The sequence below is a fragment of the Megascapheus bottae genome, chromosome 22 (genome assembly GCF_031878675.1).
Source record: "Megascapheus bottae isolate mThoBot1 chromosome 22, mThoBot2.hap1, whole genome shotgun sequence".
Lineage (NCBI taxonomy): Eukaryota > Metazoa > Chordata > Mammalia > Rodentia > Geomyidae > Megascapheus > Megascapheus bottae.
Window position 1 is genome coordinate 28433013 of NC_143530.1, and position 12114 is coordinate 28445126.

At 37.2% G+C, this 12114-nt stretch overlaps 1 protein-coding gene and 1 non-coding gene across 2 annotated transcripts in view; both read right to left on the reverse strand.

Moving 5' to 3' along the window:
• Lyrm4 (LYR motif containing 4) overlaps positions 1 to 12114 on the reverse strand; it is a 100948-nt gene that overhangs the window by 87755 nt on the left and 1079 nt on the right. The gene's annotated exons all lie outside the window — the stretch shown is intronic.
• On the reverse strand, positions 3146 to 3252 carry LOC150048438 (U6 spliceosomal RNA). The gene has a single exon (XR_016539367.1). It is a non-coding gene; the product is annotated as a U6 spliceosomal RNA (small nuclear RNA).

The following is a 12114-nucleotide window of genomic DNA, read 5'->3' on the forward strand; positions in this document are numbered from 1 at the left end:
TATGGCTTTCCCACTTAACCTATCATACAGTGTTGCTCTCTACAAACAACTATTGGTCTGTCTTCCCAAGAGGCTATTCATCTTTGGTAAAGAAGAGTTTTGGTCTCAATCATTACTCTCTCATAGGACCTATGGCAACTTTGTATACAATTTGTGCTTTACGTTTGAAATTATCTATTCATTAAAATCACAAAAAGTCCCACAAAATCTGTAACCTGGTCTGTGCCTGAAACATTTTTAGTTTTCAAAAGGAATCAAATTTTACTAATTCTGGCTATAAGAATTATAAATGTCACAGACTGAACTAATAGCCATCAATTACTTTTCTCAACGAGCAATTCTGAATATTTATATTTTACCTATTAATCATTTTTCATTATTCATGTAATAATTATAATTGCAAACTACTAACATTACAGAGTTCTGGAAATAATTTACATATAACCTTCAACCACTGCTTTGTTGTATTTTAACATTTGCTGAGTTAGGCATACTCTGTATGAACCTGTTACCATAGTTTTACTTCTGTCAACAACAATAAGTATGTAGATGTAAGTTATGTTCAAAATCTTAGAACAGAAAAATAAATTGATTATGTTAATCTACTTTCTACTCTGTTCAAAATTTACTGTGATATAAAGTAGTATTATTAAGCTAGGTGCTAGTAGCTCATGTACATCATCTTAGCTACTCAGAAGGCTGAAACCCTAAGGACTGAGAGGTGAAGCCAGCCAAAGCAGAAAAAATCTATAAGCTTCCATTTACAATTAACTAGTAAAATGCCAGGTTAAAAATGTGGCTCAAATGATAGAGTTCCAACCCTGAGCAAGCATTCCCAGCCAGAGTGCAAGGCTCTGAGTTCAAGCAATGGTACTGACATAAAAATCAACTACTAACTAAAGTGGAGTCATCACAAAATAAAGTGTTTACTGACTAATTGCCAGTTGGAGGAAAACGTAGAAGTAGAAAATGTTCTCAGTAGGTTGAGATTACACACATACACATTCAGAACAAGTAAAAACATGTCACTACCACATTAAATACTAAACTTAGTCTTTCTGTCACTATTTCAGGGGGAATTGTATATCAAAGCTATCAACACTTCTTAGTAACAAAGCAATTACTTTCTTCTGAAGACATGCATGTTTTATCACTGATAGTGGTCTTCCCAGATAATGACTCTGAGCTTAAAATATTAAAAAAATAAAGTAATTTAAAGAATCTCAAATGCTATTTTCTAGTGTATGTTAAGAAGTTCTTAGCTCATATTAAACTCAGACTTCTTTGGTTACACAGGGGTTCGATTCATAACTTACTTTCACTCTTAAAGACATCTCTGAAACTGGGTGTTGGTGGGTCAGGCTTCTATAATCTTAACTACTCAGGAGGCTGAGGTCTGAGGATCACTGTTTGAAGCCAGCAGTGAGACTGAGGAGGAAAGTCTGCAAGACTCATCTCCAGTTAACTACCCAAACAGCCAGAAGTGGAGCTGTGGCTCCAGTGGTAGAGCACTAGCCTTGAGCAAAAGAGCTCAGGGGCAGGGTTCAGGCCTGAAGTTAAAGTGTAGGAGTAGCTTCAAAACCAAACAAACAAAAAACCCCACACAAACAACCAAAACCAAATAAACAAACAAAAAGTCCTCTAAAACTCTATAGAACTGGTGGAGTCAAAGGGGGCTTTGATTCTGCCCAGGGTAAACTCAAGGTGTTAAGATAGGGCTGGCTTTCTCCTAAGTCTATATTGCCTTCATGCAGCGCCTTGCTGTGTGCAAACACACTTGTATGATGCTCATGTGCAAAACTCCCTAATGACCCATGCACTGCTCGGAAGTGTTTATGTTCAGAATCTTAAGCTTCATAGAAAGGACTTTCATCACAATAGAGAAATCTCTTGACTTTTTTAGTTCCAGAAACTCCTGTAACTTTCCTAAGAAGTTAGCTTCTTCCACATCAAGGCAATTCACAGGAATAATCATTGTTCACTCTTTGCGTAAGCTAGTAAGTTCAGAGCCCTATCTGATAAGGCCTATCTAAGGCCTCAAACCTTATAAGCTCTCTTATAAGCATCCTGTTGGCTTGCAAATTTCATATAAGATGACAATGTGGTTTACCTTTCCTTCTCTCCCTGATGGTTATGCTTTAAAAAAAAAATGCCCATGTAATTTTGATTCACTGGTAAGAAAGGCAAAATACATTGTAAAGAAGATTAAAGGTAGTATGATTTTAGTTCAGATGATAAAGAAGAAGGTTCCAAAATTATTTCTTCTCCCCTTCCTTTTCTTTTTTGCAGTGCTAAGATTGAAAGCAGGTTTCATACATTCTATGTAAGTGTTTTGTGCTCAACCACTGACCTACAATCGCAGCCTCAAAATTCTGCTATTCAATATTGAGAATTAGGAATGACTGTAAAACATCATAGGTGCCCAGACCAGTCCAAGGACATATTCTTTTACCACAATATAGCAAGAAAATGAATGTAAAAAGAAGCCGGTATTAATCAAGATGTGTCCTGCAGGGTGGTTCTAATACATGATAAAAAAAGAAAATTTCCTTCATTAAAGCACTTGTGTTTAAGGAGATATTACTAATTATCCAAACTCATACACATGATTCTGTTAGTTAAACCAACTGACTAACAGATTCATAAACAAATAAGAGAAAGCTCAAGGGCTTTGTAAACAATCTATATCTTATTCAGTCAAATTGCTTACTGTTTTTCTTAAATAAACAAGTAACTTAAGTAATTTAATTCAGTGAGACCAGTGAAGTGAGTACAGATTGTTGAAGAACAATAAAATGTTAATTTTAGCCAGGCAGGGTGGCTCACACCTTTAATCCTTGCTACTCAGGAGGCTGAGATCTGAGGATTGAGGTTCAAAGCCAGCCCAGGCACTAAAATCTGTGAGATTCTTGTTTTTTTTTTTATTTTATTTTTAATTTTTTTATTTTCTATTGTAATGTATAGAGGGGTTACAATTATATTTGCCAGATAGTAGGTGCATTACTTCTCACACATTGATACCCCTTCTCATACTTTTGTCCCCATTTCCCTCTCCCCAAACCCCTCCCAATCATCTTGTTTTACCCCCTTCCCTTTCCTATTTCAAATAAACCAATAAACGTATATACAATATTCCAGGTAACAAAAAAATATGGAACGCTTCACGAATTTACGAGTCATCCTTGCGCAGGGTCCATGCTAATCTTCCCTGTATCATTCCAATTTTAGTATATGTGCTGCCAAAGTGAGCACAAATCCGTGAGATACTTATCTCCAATTAACCATTAGAAAACTGGAAGTGACACTGTGGCTCAAGAAGCAGGGTGGCAGCCTTGAGCTAAAGAGCTCAGGGACCGTACCCAGCCCCAGAGTTCAAGCTCTACAACAGACCATAGCTTCTGCATGATAGAAAAGAGATTCAAATTCTGACCAGGGTTAACCCTTAATATTCCTAGCAGCAAAAAACTAACTTATTAGACAATATGGATTTTTATAACATATTTCATATAGATAATAGTATCTTGGACATGGTTACTCATAGTCCTACATTCTTTACTGGGTTTGCCTTCAGCATTTATTTACTTGAATTCTACTGAGCCAATTTTCTTGACAATTTTAGTTCCTTTAAAAAGAACTAGGTTTCTTCAAAGACATACTAAATCCACCAGCACAACAATGTTCATTGCAGCACGATTTACCATAGCAAAGATATGGATCCAACCTAAATGTCCCTCAGTTGATGAGTGGATCAACAAGATGTGGTATTTGTACACAATGGAATTCTATGCTGCTGTCAGAAAGAATGACATTGCCCCATTTGTTAGGAAATGGAAAGACTTAGAAAAGATAATATTAAGTGAAGTAAGCCAGACTCAAAGGAACTTAGGCTCAATGGTTTCCCTCATTTGTCATAATCAGTAGAAACCTTGGGCTCTCCTAGCAGAGATCTGCAATAGAGCAAAACCTTGATACAAAAGGCCATATAGTATGACGCTAAATGAAAAGATCTCTAGGATATAGAAACATAAGCCATATAATGAATGATTGTTGTTCTTAAGGTACTATGTTATCTCTCATCTCTTTTGCTATCACTTGGTTATCTCATATTGTTACAGTATTTCACTTTGTTATCTGATATATTGGATAAATGCATATTTGGTTATTTGAAATTGGATAGGGAACAGGGGAAAATAAGATGAGGGGTGGGGGTGGGGGGGGAGGGAAATGGGGACCAAGACATGTGAAAGGGTATCAATGTATGGGAATTAATGCACCATCTATCTGGCAAATATCATGTAAGCCTTCTATTAATTACAATAAAAATATATGAAAAAAAGAACTAGGTTTCTGTTAATCTCTGCTTCTTTCATACACAAGCTTGATAATGTTACAAGTAAATGTGGGATGTACAACTACATCCTGATGGTATTAGGAAGAGAGATCTGCAGGAGGCCATCAGAAAATTCAGACAAGGACTGATGAGATAATAGAGCCCATCAGGATGAGGACACAAAGTTGGTTGAGCAAGGGGAATAGGCTAGACTCATTAGGACATAAAGATCGACTGACTCTGGATAAAGTTATTAGAGAAAGTCAGGTGACTTTCAGAGGCAATAAATGAATGCAGGAGGTCAGGTATGCATTAGGGAGAGTGCAGGATTTGAATACAAGTATGCTTAATCTGAGATATTGATTATCACACCTAGAAAATATCCAAGATGTTCTTGGAAAGAAAGAGTGTAGGGCAGATGACAAGACTGAGTAGGCTTGAATTAGAGACAGCATCTGGGGAGGGTGTGTGAAGGTAAAGATGGAACACAGGGCCTCCAGGGGGTGGGACTGAGGATGAGATGGAAATGGACAACCAGGTAAGTACAGATAAAGTGGCAGGAAGAATAATCAAGCAGACTACAGCAGGTAGAAAGCAGATGCTGACAGCAGAGATTATGTAGGCCATTCTACTTCAGGGAATTTATTAGGGCACTTCAACATCTCAGACTGTATTGCATGTTTCCATTCCACTAAGGGAAAGGCAGGCAGGAACAAAGGCACACATACCACAGGAAGATTTCTTCTGAGGACCTCGCTCTGCTATCACCAGAACTTTCATATGGAGAAGCTCTCTTAAGACATACGAACCTTTCCAGGTTTTATCTTCCTGTTTTCCTGAAAACAAATACATGCATTCTTTCTCCAACTCCCCATCCTAAGTCTTACTTCCTCTTTCCTTTCCCTTCATATTCTAGCCTTTCATTATGACTACTCTGCACAAATGTTATTGCTCATTAATACTGCCCCTGCCACTCTGCTGGCATTTTGAAATATGGCATGTACCAACTTACTTTCAATTTCTAAAACTTCACCCTTTGTGATAATGTTGCCACAGGGTATACATAACAATATAAAACATTTACTTAGGAACTCTACAATGAACAGTAGCTAGGAGCTGCTAAAATATCAATGGTGAAATGACGGTTTTGAACTATCTTCTCTGCTATGTCTTCAAAAGCTGAATGCAGGAAGGCTCAGATAACTTGGGAGAGAACATTCAGAAGTTAAATGCTTCTGGGCACTGTGGTTGGAGGCTTTTTGTGTTTTCAGCCAGGCCTCAGCATCTGTATGTTCAGTATTAATCCAAATTTTGCCTTACACATTAACATCAGGGGCAATAAGTATAACTGTCCGTCCAAATCAGCAGATGCTTTTCCCGCATATCAATAAACTACTGCCTAAAACAACTTGAGAAATAAAATTGTGTCCATATTGGAACCTTAGTGTTGTTAGTTATAAATAACAAAGAACTACAGACCTAGCATTATATTGGTCATCTGAAGATGATTTAAGAAGGATATATACAAATACTATGCTATTTCCTATGAGGAACCTGAACATTTGTAAATTTTCATTTCAATGCCAGGCTCTGGAGCTAGCCACCTGTGGATACCCAGGTATGATGGTAAGGAACGCAATTCCAGTAAAACTACTATAACAGAACATTTCATGAATTATTTGGGGGTACCTTGTGCTTGCTAGGCTATTCTATTCCTTGAACCATGTCTCCAGCGATGTATTTTGCTGGCTGTTATTGAGATATTCTCACAACTTAGCTGGATGTTTGTCTGTGCTGCAATCTGCCTACTTTAGTTGCTAGGATCATAGGCATGCACCTCCATATCCAACTTCGCTCCATAGAGACAGACTGCTGCCTGGCACCATGACCCTCCCAATTTCAGCCTCCCAGGTAGCATTCAATACTTCTGATTGCTAAATCTAATGGAGGTAGTTGTCTCTGAAATGCCTTTGCTTTATGGAATTCTATACTCTAGAGAGGATTCATTACAGTAGAAAAAGCAGGAATCTCATAAATATTATTCCCTGCTCTATCTCTCACTACCCAGACCAGTGAAATTCAGTAAATGTTTAGTGACTGAATGAATATAGCTTACAAGTATATTTTATGTACCAATGTCTTTGTCAAAAGGTAGCTGTCTATCAGAAGCTACTCTGATAAATAGAGATAGGCAACTGCTATGCTACAAAAACTATGATACATTACATTGTCTGACTTATGGATACTGGTGGCTCTAGGAATCTTCTTCAGCAAGGCCATAAAATAACACTATTTCAACCTAATTAAGAAATTCCTTGGGCTGGGAGTTTGGCCTAGTGGTAGAGTTCTTGCCTTGCATGCACAAAGACCCAGGTTTGATTCCTCAGTACTACATAGAAAAAAAAAGCTGGAAGTGATGCTGTGGCTCAAGTGGTACAGTGCTAGCCTTGGGAGAGCCCAAATACAGTGCTCAGGCCCTGAGTCTTTGCTCTTAACTTAATCTTTAATATGAGCTAGGGACATCTTCAAGGGCAAATTCTGCTGTTTGTTTGTCTGCTTTACACTTGAGCCAAGTACTCTCCCTATTCCATGTACTCTTATTATTTATTATACACCATCACTGAGCCAGTCAGATGGTTTTGACTCCAGAGATGCTCAGGACCATGGTGCACAGCACGCTGATGAATCCTGCCATCAGTAGTCTCCATTTGTCTGACATATGGCAAAGACTCTAAGAACAGAAAATAAACATATTCTCTTTTTCTCTCTCTCTCTTTTTAAATTTCAATATTCTGAACACATTTTTCTTCATGCTGGAAAATGAAAATATAAAAGACTGAAAAATGAAAATTGGCTGTGATGCAAGATTTCCCTCTTTTATTCTTAGAGAAAAATGAAAAATAGAGGATATCACAAAAGTAAGTACTAGATTCTTTCTTATTCCCTAGGGTCACGAAAAGGCAGAAAAACAATTATTTGTGTTAATAATTACATGCCTAAAGGACAAGAAGCTTTTCAGGAGACAGTGGATCGGAGTTAATTACTATGGAAATAATATTATTGCCACATGAGTGTTTACTACAGTAGTAGAGGTTATAAAACAAGTATTTTTTGCATTTCATTTGTTTTTAATTAATTATGACAAAGAAGCTTATTTTCTTATATACTGTCTTACATATTAGTTCTTCTGACCTTTACAAATCATCAGTGGAACATATGGTAACATATTAATAAAACAGCCACAACCACTAAATAGACATTTTCCAAGGACAATGTTCTTTCTTCTTTTTATACCAGAATCTATTATTTGAAAGGTTTCAAGACTAAGAAGGGAAAGATTTTTCTGACCAAGAAATGCTGGAAGTTGAAGAGGATCTCACAAAGAATTAAGGGTGCTTCCTACCTTTGGGCTGTACACTCGGCCTATCAAAATGATTTTTAAGAAACTATATTTCCAACAAATCTTGCTTCCTAACTTTAGTCCACTTCTTTTTAATCTGTATGACACATCTACAGTAGAGCTTCTGTCCATCCTTGTCCCCCTGACAGGGGCTCGCACAAATCTGAAAGCCTTAGGAAACTAAAAAGTTTAAGACAGGTGAGCAGGATTTGTTGGAAAAGACTTCAGTCTAGTAGCTTGTGAGTCGGAACACAGATAGGCAGAAACTCTGGGTTTGAGAGCCCCAAACCCAAGATCCTCATTCTGGGTTGGGAAGAAGTTCTGCTATAGTTTGGGGCCCATTTCCATGTCAAAGGCCTAAAAGGACCACACACAGTAACAGTGCCAATGTGGATGAATAGAGTAAACAGAAACATATGGACATATGCAGACATTCAGAACACAGGCACAGAGAAGTTTGGGTGAAGCATGGACTGTAAGCACGAGATATCAGGGTAAGTCACGTTGGAGAACCCAATTCTAAGTACAATACCTGACATCTCATTCTGAGAGAAGTGAATGCCATCTGTGGTGAGAGGGACCAGCACAAGGGTTATTCTATTGCACTGCCATGTTGGTACTCCACTGTAAGTTTTCCTCAGTGATTGAGCTTGGAAAACTATCTCATTGCTGTATAACTGTGTCCTAACTCTTTGCTACTCACACATGGGTTGTGCTAAATTCAAGGACAATAAAATATTCCAGCAGCAGCTTCACCCTCTTGATGACATGAAGAGGCCTAGCAGAGTGATTGCCTTGAAGCTCACTGGGTTGTATAAGCACAATAATAAAAATCATTTCTCAGAACATGTCCTCCTTGATAAGAGGCTGTGTGTCTTTTAGGGTCAAGCCTGAAACATCTAGATGCTCACATGAAACTGTCACAAAGACACTCACAGAGGTACTTACATCTTCTGGAGCTGATGTTTCATTTGGAATGAGTTTTCCTATCTTCCAATTAAACTCCCCTTAGAAGTTAAATGAATTCCAATCACTAAAAGGTATATATACTGTTTTTTTTTTTTTTTTTTTAAACACTGGAATGGCTTTGCATTGCCAGGGCCAACTTCCAGCAGCTGAACAAGGCACATAGGCTCTCCCTGTCTATTTCTTTGCCACCATCGAGTTTTACTATGTGGTTCCAGTGACTTCACACTGCCAGTACTTCAACACCAGCAACAATGGTATCTCTACAGCCTCTCAAAGCAACACATTCCGACTTTCTACAGCTCAGGTTGCCCATCAGGGCTTTCTCAACCTCAACTACCCTCCTAGCCTATGCTGTATTTTTATATACTTCCACAACATTTGTTTTCTATGTACTTCTGCAACAACTGGTTTGTTTCTCTATTGGTTCACTGTACTGAAGTATAAGATTCTCTTGCGTAAAGATCATTTTACTTATGTTTGCAAGAGTTTGGTGCATGGTAGTTATCCAGTAAATACTTGCTGAATTGGGAATCAATTTATCTTACTGAAGCTATATAATATACTCATAAAGTTTTTTTAATTGACAAAAAAAATCTTGTACAAAGAGATTATGTTTCAACAAATTTCACTAGTTTAAGTGTCTGTTGGTTTTGACAAATTTTCATGATCTGAGAGAAGAGAAAACTATGTGGGTACTAATTTCCTTGATCAATCCTAAGTTATTTCAGGGCATTAGTTCCAGAGCTCTCTTCTACAGATGCTTGAAATAAGAGTTTCTTTAAGATGTTACACAATTTACATATGACTGTTCATATGTTCCTGTATATGTAAATCATCTTGGTTACTTGTAACATTCAATTCAGTGTATATACTCTATGATATGGTTATACTGTGCTGTTTAGGAAAAAAATGACAAGAAAAACGCACATATTTAGTGAAATTAACATTGCCTTACACATAACACTCAATCATAATACTGGAAAGAATACACAATTCCAGGGAGTTTTAGTCTACTTTTTGTTGCTTTACCAAAATATCTGAAGCCAAGAAATTTACAAAGAAAAGAGTTTTATTTAGTGGGTCTGTTTGTGTGGACTCCAACACAATATGGCAGAGAAATGGACATTAGTCATGTTTAAATGGAGCCAAATGTGTGTTGTGGCTTTCCTTCTTAACAACTCAGTGCTGAAAGAACTAGCTCATTACAGCAGACCAGCACTGTTCCTTTCCCAGGATGGTGACCACATCACCTAATAATCTATAATTAAGTCTCAATGAGGCCACACTGGGGGTTCATGCTAGCAGCACACCAACTTGAGGAACACATTCATAAACCATAATCAAACCACAGCATAGAAGAGAAAGGAGCCAGAGTGTGTGAGAGTGTGTGTGGCAAAACATTAGAATTGATTTACTGTGGATTTCACTTTTCTTTTTCATAAAAGATCATTTCTGTGAGCTGGTTTTTTAAATTAACCTAAAAATCATCTGAGTTTAGAGAACCAATATTGTATAAAATGGAATTCTAATAATGAGTGCCCATGAAGCCATGAGGTTGTTCAGGATGCCACTGACCTTTGTTATATTTAATCTGCTTGTTAAAATGAAAGATGTAGATAATAGACAGCTGAACTGACTCCAGATATTTCTATTAATGATGTAGGCAACATCCAGGAGGATTCCCCCATAAATTAGAGAAACCTTGTTAAACCTAAAATACATAGCTTAGGATACAAATTATTGAGTTTTATTACTTAATAAAGGTTTGAATTTTCCTAAATTGGTTAGGCACAGATTCAATGAGGAAATAAATACAGAGGCAAACATAAAATCTATACTTGAAGTGGGATTTAGTGTCAGGAAGAGGTCATATAGGAGAGGAAATAGGATGACATGAAATACCTTTTATCCTTATCAAAATCTGCATACGCTTATTGATGTGATGAGGTAGTCATGTTCTATTTTGCTCATTACAGTAATTTTCAAACAGAATGTTCTGTAATTATATTTCCCATACAAATATCCTACTACAATGCATTATAATTTAAAGATACCTTAGGTTAGAACTATTTTGTGGCCTAACAAAATGGGAGGTATTTCATTTTCTTATATTCTATCTTGTTTTCTTTGTCTTGAGTACCATGTTTACCTTTTAAGTTATATTATTCCATTTTATTGCATATATGAATATGTGTATACACACACATACACTTTTTGTTGCTGGTCTCTGGGCTTGAATTCAGAACATGGGCACTGTCTCTTCACTTCTCCACTTCTGAGTCTTTTGCTGGTTAATTGGAAATAGAGTCTCAGAACTTTCCTCCCTAGGTTGGCTTTGAACTTTGATTTTTCAGATCTTGGCGTCTTGATTAGATAACTTTCGGTGGCAATTGCATATATTATTTAAATACTTTAGGGGTCAAAGTGAAGTGATGGATAGAAGTAGAACTGGGAGGGGCCGGGAGTTTGGCCTAGTGGTTAAAGTGCTTGCCTAGCATGCATGAAGACCCAGGTTCGATTCCTCGGTACCACATACATAGGAAAAAGCCGGAAGTGGTGCTGAGGCTCAAGCGGTAGAGCTCTAGCCTTGAGAAAGTCCAAGGACAGTGCTCAGGCTCTGAGCTCAAGCCCAAGACTGGCAAAAAAAAAAGTACAACTGGGGGACTACAGTAAACTAAACTAAAAAAAAAAATCAGCAACAGAATAGATCTAGGGATTATAAACTTTCTTCTCCATCTGGAGAAACATGTTTCTTTTCACTGTAAAATTAAGGCAGATACCTGAATAGAATTTTCTCAGCTTGAATGTTTTCTGAAGGTTCATTATATGAATTTTACTTATTTTTCATAGCAACATTCAGCATAGCAGAAGTTATTAACTTTGAGGAAAAAAACTACTTGTTTAAAAAATTCTGATCACATTTAATGACAATGACGAATCCTTCAAAAGTCTAAGCAGATATTTCTAGGCAGACATGAACTGCCTGTAGCTGCCTTTGGGGCACTCTGGAAGTGCTCAGGTATAAGGCTTCTTTCTAGCACAGTGCCACAGGCTAAATATGAGCCCAACAAATAATTTCAGATCAAATGTTACCACTTAATTTGTGAAGAACTTCGGAAATCAAACAAAAGCAATTCTTTTCTCTTTTATTTTTTCCCTTTCTGTCATTGTGTTATTACATATCAAACAATAAAAGTGTTCTCATCAAAGTATGTATGATTTGTTCAACCTTTCATAGTGAGTAAACCCTTTGTTTGACCTCATAGCCACCAGTATGCCTAGTGTTTATATCCTTTACCTTCCAAAGCCAACATCACTACACAAAATCATGTTTCTCCCATTTGTTTCTTTTCCATCACATAACCAGGTTGGATATGGTCAACGCCTGTGAAAGCATTACCTAGATGCTGTTAGC